The sequence below is a fragment of the Alligator mississippiensis genome, chromosome 5 (assembly GCF_030867095.1).
Source record: "Alligator mississippiensis isolate rAllMis1 chromosome 5, rAllMis1, whole genome shotgun sequence".
Taxonomy (NCBI): Eukaryota; Metazoa; Chordata; order Crocodylia; family Alligatoridae; genus Alligator; species Alligator mississippiensis.
The window spans coordinates 203,664,343-203,677,865 of record NC_081828.1 but is presented as its reverse complement, the minus strand read 5'-3'; the positions used below and the strand labels follow the sequence as shown (position 1 = coordinate 203,677,865).

The following is a 13,523-nucleotide window of genomic DNA, read 5'->3' as shown; positions in this document are numbered from 1 at the left end:
AAAAGGCCCATGATTTTCAAAGGGTGACTACTTAGCACTCATGCCCCTTTAACCTGTCTAAAGGTGGGTGATGCCTGAATGTGCAATGTGTGGTGCCACAGATGGGTCTGCAGTGCCACATACTGTGTGGCCGTGCTCATCTGGAGGTGGCCTGAGTTTCTCAAATGTATGCCACTTTAGGTAAGGGTTAACTTGGGGCAATGCTACCTAGCTCGTGTTTGGGTGATTTCAGTCTGCTCCAGGTAGATAAAACAAACAGTTTGCAGGCCTCCAGAATCCCTGGATGCAGAGCCGTCCCTATGGTATGGCTGTTTGTCAGCTGTCTAGTGACGAGTCAGAGCGGTACAGGCAAGAAACAGCATTAACCCGTAACATGCGACTACTCTCGGTACATTCTAACTTTAATAGTGGCTCCACTCTCAAAAGGAAATAGGTTGCTAGGGACCTTGGAGGTTCACCTTTTTTGGGGGGACCCCTTTGTAGCACCATACAAGTCAGTTCCGCTTGCAAGATTGAGCCCTACATGTAAATCTGCAGTTAAATATTCAAATAGGTTAACTTCCTTAGAAAACTAACAAGTAAATATAATGAGGAAATGAAATCACTGAAAGTTGGACCTAAGTAAAGAATCAGTGGGGATGTGACAACATTATCACCCATGAAAAATATCTGTTGAAGACCATAAATAGAATTATTCGTGTTTAATAAGGGAATGGCACAGTATGCAAAACATTCTTCTGCTGAGGTCTATCAATGAATTTTTAAGGAGCGAGGGTGTTAGCAGGAAATGTAACCTATCTTCAATGATCATGTGTTCAGATAGAACAGCCACTTCTTAGAGGAATTTTGCTCTAAAGGAGAGGAGAGGGGATGGGTGCTGGAATGACTTTATAATGCTGAGTCACCAGCATATAAAATCTTAGAATAAAATCATCCTTGAAAGCTTGTTTTACAGTGAAGACTGCCACACACTGTAACTCCACTGGCATTAATCCACTCATAAAAGTCCTTTCTTAATGCTGTGGCTAAATGCTGTAGGGATAAGGTTTTATGTAAACCACTGTATAGTTCAGGAAGAGCTTCAGTATTTTAAGGGACAAAGAAGGGGGAAAAAAGACTTTGTATCCTTGACATTTGCCTCAGAAAACCAAGGCAAGTTGCAAAACAAGAGGATCAGGTAGTTAAGATTTAACGTTACCTGGAACTTTTATCTAACTGTTTTATTGAACTTCAGAACTGAAATTTAAACTCCCCACTGTCCCATATAGTTTAAGAAACTGTGTTACAGACCCCCCCGTCCTTCCCCAAAAGAGATCCCCAGCAGTAACTCTGCTCCATTGTAATACTAATCCACAACAGTGAGATCCTCAACCTCAATAGCTAGAGAAAGGCTTTACAATACCAAATTTTCACAAAGCCAAAGTGGCTAAAAGCTACTGTAGCTTCACATTCCCGGAGGTGTCTTGTGAAAACATTCAGAAGCTTACCGCTGTATTTAGTGGGGCTTTTAAAAAAAGAAAAAAAAAGTCTTGCCTACCCAGCCCATGTCTGCAATAAAAAAAGCATTCAGCATCTTGGGATTACAAGAGCAACAATTAAAGTAAAGCCTAAAAGCTGACCTTTCTTCAAAACCTTAAGCGATTGCTGTGCAGGAAACTATTTTATACTTAGGTGCCAATTTTTGCATAAGCCTTAAGCCTCACATAAGCAAACAAAGGCTAAAGGAACATTCATCCCACCAAACACTAGTAGCAAGTATAAACATGGGTGTCTTGTGTATCTGGTGAAATGTGGTTTGGGAATGGAACCATAATTCACTCTGATTACAAGATTTGACTTTTGTTCTTTTAGAGCAGAGGAGCTAAATTGGAAGCCTCACAATCCCTTTGGTCCACTCACCTAGGATGCACGGCAGAGTTTCCTTTTCACATAGTCTTGTTAGAAGTTTAACTTGAAAGTGCTCTTTAATATCCTGAAAAAGAAAAGCTAGTGAAAAAATCTCTCCGACACTTTGATGCTAAGGCTCTCAACGCTGAAGGACAGTAAATAATAAACCTGACATTTTATTTCTTCTTTGAATCACGGCTATGGTTTATTTGGCACAGCTTTAATTAAGAAAAAAAAATCCTTCTGTGAAACAAAGCATAGGATGCATTGCAAATATTTAAATTAAATAGTATATGATTAATGATCAACAGGGCTCATGGAAATCTCAGTGCCTTCAGTACGATACAATAACTGCTTGTTAAATTCATTGGTCCTGATCATTCCTTCCTGTGGACAAAACTCAAACTCAAAGGATCATCTTATGCAGCTTTTCCCAACCCTTCCATCCAGAAGTGAGGTGAGTCTGATAATGTGGAGCGCTGTCTCTTAAAACAGAAGTGCCAGACTGGGGCTGAGGACAGCTGTTATGCTTGCATCCTGAAAAATGCCTTTTTTATGGCATAACCACAAATGTACAGGTGTTCAAGTAGTTTGTGGTAGAAGAAACCTAGCATTTTCTCCACAACCTGCTAGCAATTTCAAACAGCTTCTTTGCTTTTTTTTTTCTAGAGCTACATGTAACACCTTTTCTGTGATGAGGGGTCGCAGAGGGGTCACAAGGCTCTCTGGTATCCCCCGGTCCTCCACTCTCCCCCCCCACTACTCCAAAGCGGAGGGAGGAAGAGAGGATGGGAGGCAGGGAACGTGGCTGGCTCTGTGCCTAGAAGTGAGCTACAGGAAGTCATGTGCCACCCTTTCCTGCAGCCCTTTGGACTGCCTGGAAATCCCCGGTGCTGTGCAAGAGCAGCGCAGATTGAGGCTGTGCCTCTTGAGCAGTCCTGGACAGTCCTGGAGTCCTGGAGTCTTGCTCAGGGGGCAGCAGGAATTCCCTTACCTGACCATAAGTGTATCCCACCGTTCAGTGGAGTGGGTCGGGACAGGGGAGTAGGTTAGGGATAGGGTGAGCCATTGCAGGCCCTGGTAAGAGCTGAAGCTCTGGCAGTGACACTACCAGGGGTGGCAGGAGAGCAGTTCTCTTTGTCCCTGCCACCCCCATCAGGTGGCTTTTCAGCAGCTGCCAGCTGATCATTGACAGCAGGGGAGAGAGGTCACATTATCAATCACTGGGCTCCTCAGAGCTATAATGATTGTACTCCCCTTCTCGTGTTTTAGTACACTGTAAATTCCCCCCACTGCATTGTAATGCCCAGCTGTGACGGGGGCAAGCTCGGGGCTGAGACTCAAGTTGGCCGGCCTGTCTCTCTATGGGGCAATCTACCCAGTCTCACCTGCCATAACTTTGCTGTAACAATGAACTGGTGGTAAATGCGGGAGGCTGCCCATTACATGCCCCAATGCCAGGGGGCACTATCCACAGCTCTGTACCATCCCCACACTGTGGCCCATGCCTTGCAGATGGTATCCAGTATGTCATTATGCTCCCGGCCTAAAACCAGGTCAACTCACTCCTTCATCAGGCCTCATTTAGTCACACACTCATACCACCCCCCTCTCAATGGGGACACTTGCACTTCACCCTCTCTCACAGGGTCTCTTGGCCACCGCATGATACTGTGCCCCCTTCACTCTGCCCTGCTCTCTTGAGCGGCCCCATAGGCCATGAGGCTTATCCAAGTCATGCCTCAGGTGGTGACATGCAGTCTTTTGGGCCTCTCCCATTACCCTCACCTGGGTAGTGGCCAGCTGATTCACCAAAAGGAGGGCTAACTCTGCCCTAGCCCCTCACTGGGCTTCTCACACCCTACAACTCAATCTCATGGGGGATGGCCCATGTGCTGCCCTTCTGGCCATCCTACAGCCCTACTCAGCACATCCCCCTGGGCTGCTCTTCACGCCAACCCTCAACTCTACTCAACCCTTGTCAGGGCCTTCACTAGCACCCCCTCTTTGAGGCTACACAACTATATCCTCCCTGGGGCTTCTGAGGTCTTTCACCCTTGTGGGTTCAGGTGGCTGCAACCGTGCCTGGCCCCACTCCTTTTCTGGGGTTTTACACCCCCTGGGGCTCAGGTAGCTGTAGCTGTGCCACCTTTCACCAGGGAGGTGAGCGGTCCTGGTATTTGAGTGGGGCTGCCATGCCACTGGCAATCCCACCTGGCCTTCTTTCCCTGGCAGGGTGCAATTTTAGGTCATGCACAGGACCAGGAGCCTCCAAGCATCCCCCTTACCTCCAGAATATTCCACACTGCAAGGGAGCCAGATGGTGCTGCTCCCTCGGCTACAAGCAGCTAACTGTTGTCTCTGCCTGGCTGACCTTCATTTGAAAATGACTGCCTCAGTCAGGCACCTGGCGGCTGCCTGCTCCAGCCCTTAAAGTGGCAGGCACCAAAGGTGCACTGCCACACTGTCCATAACCTGGGACCACCAGGGGGAATCACAAGGAGAAGAGGTGAGAAAAGATGTTGGCTGAAGCTAGGAATAAGCATTAAACACTGAAAGAATTGAAATGTAACATTTCAACATGTCCAAAATGAAACACTTTGCTTCTTCACTTGGAAGCCATGTTTTGTATTTTGAAAATTTACATCTAACTTTAAGTAGGTTGAAAGGGGTTAAACATGAAACAAAATGAAATATATCATTTAACCCCATATGTCTTTTGTCCCAGCTTTTTGGTTGCTGGTTCCCTTGACACGTCATGGGACAGTGTTATTGTAGGGTCTAAGTTCAGCTAAACTTACAGATATCGAGACTGAGTACTTCTCCAACCCTTATCATCTATAGAACACACCCTTGCCTGTAGGTTGTGGTGGTGTTCTCTACTCTCTCCTGCCACATCTTGATGTTTAAGAACAATATCAAGTGGGGAGATGACAATTACATGCACCACTGGACACCGTTATCTTAAAACAGGTTCCTTCTTGGGCTCTGACCTCCCCTACACCCTGGCCTAGTGCCACCCAGATATTATGTCACCATTCATTTTTGTCAGTCTTACCTGGCAACTTTTCTTTCCATTCTTAGGTTTGCACGTGTCTTGATAGCTGTCTTGATGGAACAGAGTCAGTGAGGACTACTGGACTTCTTCCTTGTGTTCAAACTTTCATGAGTGTGAAACTTCTAGGACTGTTTAAAAATTAAGATAATATAATGCAAAGAAACTAAGCCCACCTGAGCAGATGTCCCTGGTCTGATCTAGTTCTCAGGGTTTTAATTCAGTCTTCATAACTCTTTTTATATTCCCTTTTAAGCTAGTTGGTTTGTCTTCTATTTTTACTGCCTATCTCAATGCTCTGCCACCTTGCAGAAGCAAAGTCACAGCAAAACAACAGAACAGAAAAGGAACAAGAATGTCACTAAAAAAAGGAAGAAACAACACCTTGGCATAGACCTTGGGCTGGCCCTTTTTCTCCCTCAGTTCCCATGCCACCGTTGCAGCTGTCCCTCCCATCTTCCCGGGTCTCAGGGCACTGAACTCTCCCACGCTCTTCTCCCGGCTCCTCATCCAAGGCCTCACTCCCCCTTCTTCCCTCCAGGGCCACTCCAGCCTTACAGACCAGCTGCTCCAGAAACACAGCTCCCAGGGAACTCCTCTCTCTTTTGCCAGCTCTTGCTGGCTCTCAGTAAGTATCCCTGGCATTTTTCTTTCTTCTTCACAGTTATATTTTTGAGTCAACAGAAAAATGTTTCCCACAAAGTTTTGGTTTGCCTGGGCTAATCACACGAGAACAGTGTTGAAGAATACTGACCAAAGGCAGGTGGCCTCATGAATTTATTGTCCAAAATTATAGATGGGGCCATAAAACTATTCTTACAAATATAGTCACATGCATTAATTCTGTGCCTTAGTTTACTCTGATGAGACATGAATAAGTTTCTAAGTCACTGTCACCCTAAGGCAGGGGCCAAACATAGAAAGAACTGTGGAAAGTAAAGTGTGCCATGTATAATAGGCCACAAGGTCCAATGTATATGCTGAAACAGGTGCTTCTACATGTAAATTATGCTGGTCCGATCAGATTAAAATTCCAGGCTATATCCACTACTTTCACCCAGACAAATGATCAAATCTGGGATTCAATTCTAAGGTTCCCCGTCTTCCTCTCTCTTCCCTACCAACTGTCAATTTCTAAAGTTGCACACACACATACTTAGTTTGTGTGTTCATCTGATACATATGTCAGTTTTATTTCAGGGGATAGTTTTGAAAATTTGGCCACAACTATACATATGACAAGCTGGACTCAGTGATTTATTGTTTAACTATGTCTTTAACAACATAGTCTTTGCTGTCTTGTCAGCTGGCCTCTGCCCCACAATATCTAATTCAATCTGTTTAGGGATGAGATTGCCAGTAGTGGCACCAGTCTGCCATTATGCCTCCATATTTTCCTACCTTATACAGCCTCTTGATCTTGGAGGTGAACACTTAATCTCTAGCTTGCAAACTCACACCCTTCCTTCAGGAGCTGGGGGTAGAAAGCATAAACCATGGCTATCTTCATGGCCAAAGACAATTGCTTTCTCCCCACATTGGCTAGTAAAACACCAAGTAAGACTTGCTTTGTTCTTTGCCTCTTATTGTTCAACTTCAGGGTAGTTACTGCAGGAAAGGTAATTGTAAATTATATTATATTATGTCCCTTATGTTTTATACTATGTTCTGAAGATGGAGTCATGGCCATTGTAATAACATAGAGAAAGGAGTTCTGCCATATAAGCTACCTGGGTGCATCTACGTGTGCCTTACTGCATTGTTGACTAATTAGCTCTGCAGTAACGCATCACTGGGAGCATCTACGCATTCATTAACGCACCATGGTTACTGCGCATTAAGTTTAGTACTTAGTTAACCAAGTACTAAATCAATGCACAGTAACTTGTGCTACTGCACAGTAGCGCCGGTGCATGGGTTTTTAGTGATGCTAGCTGTGCAGTAGCTTAATACTACTGCACAGTAGTGTATTAGCACAGTTTTTGCCTGGCACACTATTGCGCAGTGTTATTGGGCCCACTATCTACACGTGAAGTGCTATTAAGCTGAAGTTGAAGTTACCTAATTAACTCCACTGTAGGTCAGTACTGCCCAACACAAGTACTATTCTATGGTGCAGTTATTTAGTGTGTCACAATACACGTGTAGACAGTGACCAGGGTTGACTGGGGCATGCGGGTGCTACAGTGCAGGGACTGTCTGCCAGCTAACTCCGGACTGTAGCACCCTTGTGCCCCTGCCAACCCTTCTGCAGCACACTGAGCTGAGGTGGAGCAGCACCAGGCTAGCAGGCTGACCCCCCGGACTCCCTGCCAGCTGGCACTTCACCACCCCGGCTCAACATGCTGTGGTTTTAGGTGCACGTGTAAATGCTGCACCCAGGAGCAATAAACTCTGGTGCAAAGGCATATTCAGGCACACTAACTTCATGTCAGATGCGCCCACTGTCAAGAATGCCTGTTTTAACAGTCAAAAGCCATGTATGAACTGCATCAGCCTACCCATTCAATGGTTTCAACCTAGAAAGCAATGGAATTGTTAAAACCTCTAGGCAAAGTTCAGAATTGAATTGTCATATCCTGATCTACTTCTGACTGAGCAGGACTGGAGAAGGAAACACAAGAAGCAGAGAGAGACTGGGAAAGAAATACAAAGAAAGTATAGATTGCAAATGACATTTCTGTAATCATTCTTCAACTGTTTCAGAGACAAAAACATGTGAAGTTCGAATTGCTTTCCAAGACAATGACTTTTGTGTTATTTTCTCGTATAAAGCTAGTCTGTCTGCTTACAAATATAAAAGACAATAAATCACTTGTTAAAAGTCTATTTGAAGGAAAAATAATTTTTCTCATCATGAAAGAAAAGGAATAATAATTAGCATTTATGTAGCACTTTAAGTCATCAAAGCAGTACACAAGCATTAACTAATTAGGTTAATTAATTACCCAAAGCAAAATAACACACTGATTCTTACAGACAGGCAGACAGTTAGATAGATTTGTAGCTTCTTAGACATAGAAAGCCAATTTTAAAACCTGTTTTAGGGTCTGTAGTAATAATCTGGAGGGGGTGCCAATTTCTATCGATTTATATCTAAGTCCATGGCAAATATTTGAAAGTAAACATAGATTTGCTGTACTCTATTCACAATAGCCGATCAAAAACAGTTGATAAAATAGCTTTCCATTAGAAAATTCCATTTGCCAAAACAATACAATTAAGCAGAAACATATCAATTTTGACAACATTTTCAACTGAAAAGTTTGGATATTATTTTTTGTTCCAATTTTTTGCTTAAATGAATCCTGACCTATAAATACATTTGTTTTGAATTATAAACTGTTTAACCTTCTTCTGCTACCAGTCAGTCACTGCAGTCATCAGAAAAAATGCATTTTAATACTATTTTTTCAGAGATTTGTTATTTTTTCTCTCTCTTTTTTAGTAAAAACACATCTCAAAATTCCCATAAAATTATAAAATCTGAAAATACTTTTTTTGTTTCCAATTCCTTCACTGAAATCCTTTACATTGTCAGAGCAGCTCTGCCTGTGACTGGCAAGCTTAATATACTGGTTTTCTAACTTCTTTCTCTGTTATTTAGATATCTCATGCCACTAATACAACTTGACTTTATATGAAGTTCTGCTAGCAATCATCTTGCTGCTGAGAGTTATTTCAGCAGCCACTACTATTGGCATTGGTAACAAAGTGGAGGCACCATTAGAACATAATGGAAGTGAACTTAGTAGTTGCTCACATTCCAGAAGTGAGCAAGTTTGAGTTGATTGAGTTTAGGGTCCCGAGGAAAGGAAGGATGGGGAGCAGCAGAGTATGGGCCCTGGACTTCAGAAAAGCAGACTTTGACCCGCTCAGGGAACTCATGAGCTGGACCCCCTGGTAAGCCTGTCTGAGGGGGAGAGGAGTCCAGAAGAGCTGGCTGTACTTTTAAGAAGCTTTACTGAGAGTGCGGGAACAAACCATCTTGATACACAGGAAGACTAGCAAGTATGGCAGAAGTCTTAGCAGGGAACTCTTCAGTAAACTAAATCACAAAAAAGAAGCATATAAATGGAAACTTGGACAAATAACTAGGGAGGAGTATAAGAGCATTGTTTGGGCATGCAGGGATGAAGTCAGGAAGGCCAAAGCCCAGTTGAAGTTGCAGCTAGCAAGGGATGTGAAGGGTAACAAGAAGGGTTTCTACAAGTATGTTGGTAGTAAGGGAAGGATCAGGGAAAGTGTGGGTCCCTTATTGAATGGGGGAGGCAACCCTGTGACAGAGGATGCAGAAAAGGCTGAAGTGCTCAATGCCTTTTTCACCTCAGTCTTCACAGGTAAGGTCAGCTCCCAGACTACTGCATAGGGAAACACTAGGGCTGTGCCAAGATTCAGGCGGTGATTCGATTCGGAGATATGGCCCAATTCAGTGGCTGAATCTCTGAATCTGAATCAAATCAGGGGACAAATTAAAAGGTCTGAATAGATTTAAAGCTCTCCAAATTTTCAGAAAAGATTCGGAGAGCTTCGATGATTCAGGCAGTCCCTGGCAGCTATAGCAGGGAACTGCAGCCGGACTCAGAGCTGCTAAGTACTAGGGGAGGAGTGGGGAGGGGACCATGGGGGGACCCCTGCCAGCCTCCAGCCCCTGTCTGCTTCCCCAGCCCCCCCAACCCCTGCCCGTTCCCCCAGCCCCCCCAAGGCACGTTGAAAAAAAAAAGGAGAAAAGCCCTGGGACTCACCACTCCTGCAGTGGCCCTGGGGCTTTGGGGGCTTGTGCAGAGCCCCCCATGCAGTGAGGGGCAGTGGGGGGCATCGAGGATCGCTGCCCACTGGCAGGAATGGTGAGTCTGGGATTTTCTTCCTTTTTTTTTGTAAAGGGATGGAGCTGTGGCAGGCGGGGCAGCTATGGCGGGGGCTGGGACAGCAGGGGGGCTCAGGGGGCTCTTGCAGTGCCCCCCACACAGTGCGGGGCAGTGGGGATCTGCCCCTGCCTGGCAGCATCCGGTGAGTTGGGCCTTTTGTTTTCAGAGCGCTGGATCAGATTCGGCCAAATCTCCAAATCAGATTCATATGAATTGATTTGGGACAGTGATTTGAATCATCGAATTGAATCACTGTCCCCCAAATCAGCCAAATCCAAATCCAAAGAAAATACTAGCTGGTTTGCACAGGCCTAAGAAACACAGTTTGGAGAGAAGGGCAGCCGCCAACAGTGGCAACCCCCCCACCCCCTTTAAACAACAGGTTAGGGACTATTTAGAAAAGCTTGACATACAAGTCCATAGGGCCAGATGGGATGAACCCCAAGCTTATGTGGGGGTTAGCTGATGAGATTGCAAAGCCACTGGCCATTATCTTTGAAAACTCATGGTGATCAGGAGAGGTCCCAGATGATTGCAGAAGGGCAAACATAGTGCCCATCTTTAAGAAAGGGAAGGAGGAGGATCTGGAGAATGACAGACCAGCCAGCCTTACCTCAGTCCCTGGAAAAATCATGGAGCAGAGCCTCAAGGAATCCATTTTGAAGTACTTGGAGAAGAAAAGGGTGATTAGGAATAGTCAGCATGGATTCACCAAGGGCAACATGAAAATGCCTGACCAACATAATTGCCTTCTATGATCAGATGACTGGCTCCATGGATGCAGGGAAACCAGTGGATATGGTATACCATAATTTGGGAAAGCTTTTGATGCAGTCTCCCACAACATTCTTGCAGGCAAGCTAAGGAAGTATGGGCTGGATGAATGGACTGTACAGTAGACAGAAAACCTGCTGGAGCATTGGGCTCAGAGGGTAGTAATCAATGGCTTGATATCTAGTTGGCAGCCGTGTGGCAGGGCACTGTTTGTGCTGTCACTTTAAGGGCCAGAAGACATCAGCCAGCAGGTGCCTGATTAGGGCAGCTGTTTTAGATTCAGGGCTGCCCATATAAACAGGGCATTTTGCTGCTGGGAGGCCAGGCAAGAACATTGCCTGGCTGCAGGGCTGCTGGTATCATCTGGAGGTAAGGGAGGAGCTGTAGGGGATGGTTAAGAGGCTCCTGGTCCTGGGCATGACCTAAAGCTGCACCCTGCCAGGAGTGGGTGGCCTGGTGGGGCTCTCAGTGACACAGGAGCCCCCAGGAAATACCAGGCCAGTTACCACCCTGGTGAAAGGTGGGTCAGGGTGCCTTAACCCCTAGCCCAACCAACTGGGTGGGTTAACCCCTTTGTAGGGTCTAGAGGGTGGACCCCAGAGAGAGAGAGAGTCAGGCCATAGACTCTTACCCTGTCTTGACATCCCCCAAATGGTCCAAGCTGGGGCCAGGACCAGAAGGGTCAAAGGTCCAGGGGTCCACCACGAGGAACGCCCAAGAGCTGAAGGCCTGGGGTTCCAACTGGCCTGGAGGTGGGCAAGGGCCAGTGAGCCAAAGGTTCCAGGGGGGACCACACCCGTAAGGGGGAAGCAGCTCAGGGAGCTATGCACCCAGGAATGAAGGCAGAATAGGCTGCCTGAACGGAGGGATCTAAGTGGGGTCCAACTAGTAGGATTCTGGAACCCAGTGCAAGGCCCATGATATGGATAACATCTGTATGCCATCTGCGAGGCTTGCGCTGTGGTGTATGGGACAAACAGAGCCGCAGATAGCACTCCCTGGCATTGGGGCAAGAAATGGGCAGCCTCCCGCTTAATCAACATCCATTAACAACAAGGCGTGGCAGGTGAGAAGGCGAGCAGTTAGCGCAGAAACAGGTGGGCGGGCCACTGGGAAATTGGCCCCAAGAAGGCCCCCTGTTACAAGCCGGTATCCAGTGGAGCGCCCCAGGATCAGTCCTGGGACTGGTTTTGTTCAAGGTCTTCATCAACGACCTGAAAGATGGCATAGAGTGCACCCTCAGCAGGTTTGCAGATGACACCAAGCTGGGGGCAGTAGTAGATACTCTGGAGGGTAGGGTTAGGATCCAGAGTGACCTAGACGAATTGGAGGATTGGGCCAAAAAGAATCTCATGAGGTTCAGCAAGGACAAGTGCCAAGTCCTGCACTTAGGATGGAACAATCCCATGCACCGGTATAGACTGGGGGCTGACTGGCTGGGCAGCAGCTCTGCAGAAAAGGATTTGGGGGTTACAATGGACAATAAGCTGAATATGAGCTGACAGTGTACCCTTGTTGCAAAGAAGGCTGATGGCATACTGGGCTGCATTGGTAGGCATGTTGCCAGCAGGTCAGGGGAAGTGATTATTCCCCTCTATTCACCACTGATGAGGCCACATCTGGAGTCCTGTGTTCAGTTTTGAGCCCCCCACTACAGAAAGGATGTGGACAAATTGGAGAGAGTCCAGTGGAGGGCAATGAAAATAGTGATGGGGTGGGGCATATGACTTAGAGGCTGAGGGAACTGGATTTATTTAGTCTAGAGAAGAGAAGACTGAGAGGGGATTTAATAGTAGCCTTCAACTACCTGAAGTGGAGTTCAAAAGAGGTTGGAGCTGGACTGTTCTCAGTGGTGGCAGATATTAAATAAGGAGCAACCATCTTAAGTTGCAGCAAGGGAAGTTTAGATTAGATATTAGGAAGAATTTTCTCACTAGGCAGGGAGTAAAACAGTGGAACAGGTTACCCGGCGTGGTGGTGGAATCTCCATCTCTGAGGGGTTTTGAGACCCAGCTAGACAAAACTTTGGCTGCGATAATTTAGTTGGGGGTGGTCCTGCTCTGAGCAGGGGGTTGGACTAGATGACCTCTTGAGGTTCCTCCCAACTCTAACTTTCTAGGATTCTGTGATTCTAAAGGGCACCAGTATATATATATAGATACTTCTTGTTTTCTCCAGTGAGTTTTTTCAAGGCTGCATTCTGTCCCTCTTGCTTGAGATTAGCTGGAGAAGTTCTTAGGAATGGTTGCCAGTTTTCTGAGGATTTCACAACAGAGGTAACATTTTCTGTTTATTCATTGAATTGATTTATAAGCCACCTATTGCAAAGGCATCTAAGCACAGTTCAAAAACCACAATACAAACACTGTAGCCAATCCAAAAGAAAAGCCAGTCTGTCCAAATACATGACCAGACCACATCAAAGTCATCTAGCAAAGTAAATAACCAAATAAACCATCAACAAAAGGTATAAGTTCCCTGTTGATTCAATGAAAGAGGGGGGGAGTAGAAAACAGTTAAAAAGAAAAAAATGAAAGCAAAAGCAAAGAGAAGAGGTGAGAAAGCATTCAAGAAAAAAAAAGAGCTCTAAAAGAAGGAAACTTGCTTGTTTCCTTCCTACCTTGTTCTTGCAGCATAAACAATATTTCTTACTTGGATACTACAGAAAGAGACCTTTCTTGCTAAACTAATGAGAACGTTTCTGAACTCGTTTACCTATCTTTAACATATCCAGCCAATTGGACCACAACAGAACTATGGGTTTAGACAAGTTAAAGGCAAGGATTTCCGGGAGTGTTATGTTTTATTGGACCAACTCCATGATTGGGACAGACTTAGACAAGGTTTGGACTGCAATGCAGTCTTCTTGCCTGAGTCTATACTAAGCATGCAGTTGATCCAGTAAGAGAGAGCAGCCCCAGAAATCCTTACTTCTCATA

General features: G+C 45.6%; 1 long non-coding RNA gene across 2 annotated transcripts in view; it reads right to left on the bottom strand.

Annotated features, from left to right (window-relative positions):
* LOC109286016 (uncharacterized) overlaps window positions 1-13,523 on the bottom strand; it is a 122,696-nt gene that overhangs the window by 27,777 nt on the left and 81,396 nt on the right. For both annotated transcript variants that reach the window (XR_002093942.2, XR_009462717.1), the window contains exons 2-3: window positions 4,946-5,073; window positions 1,900-1,972 (exon numbers count right to left, since the gene is read on the bottom strand). This is a non-coding gene — a long non-coding RNA (uncharacterized LOC109286016). The remainder of the gene's footprint in view (window positions 1-1,899; window positions 1,973-4,945; window positions 5,074-13,523) is intronic.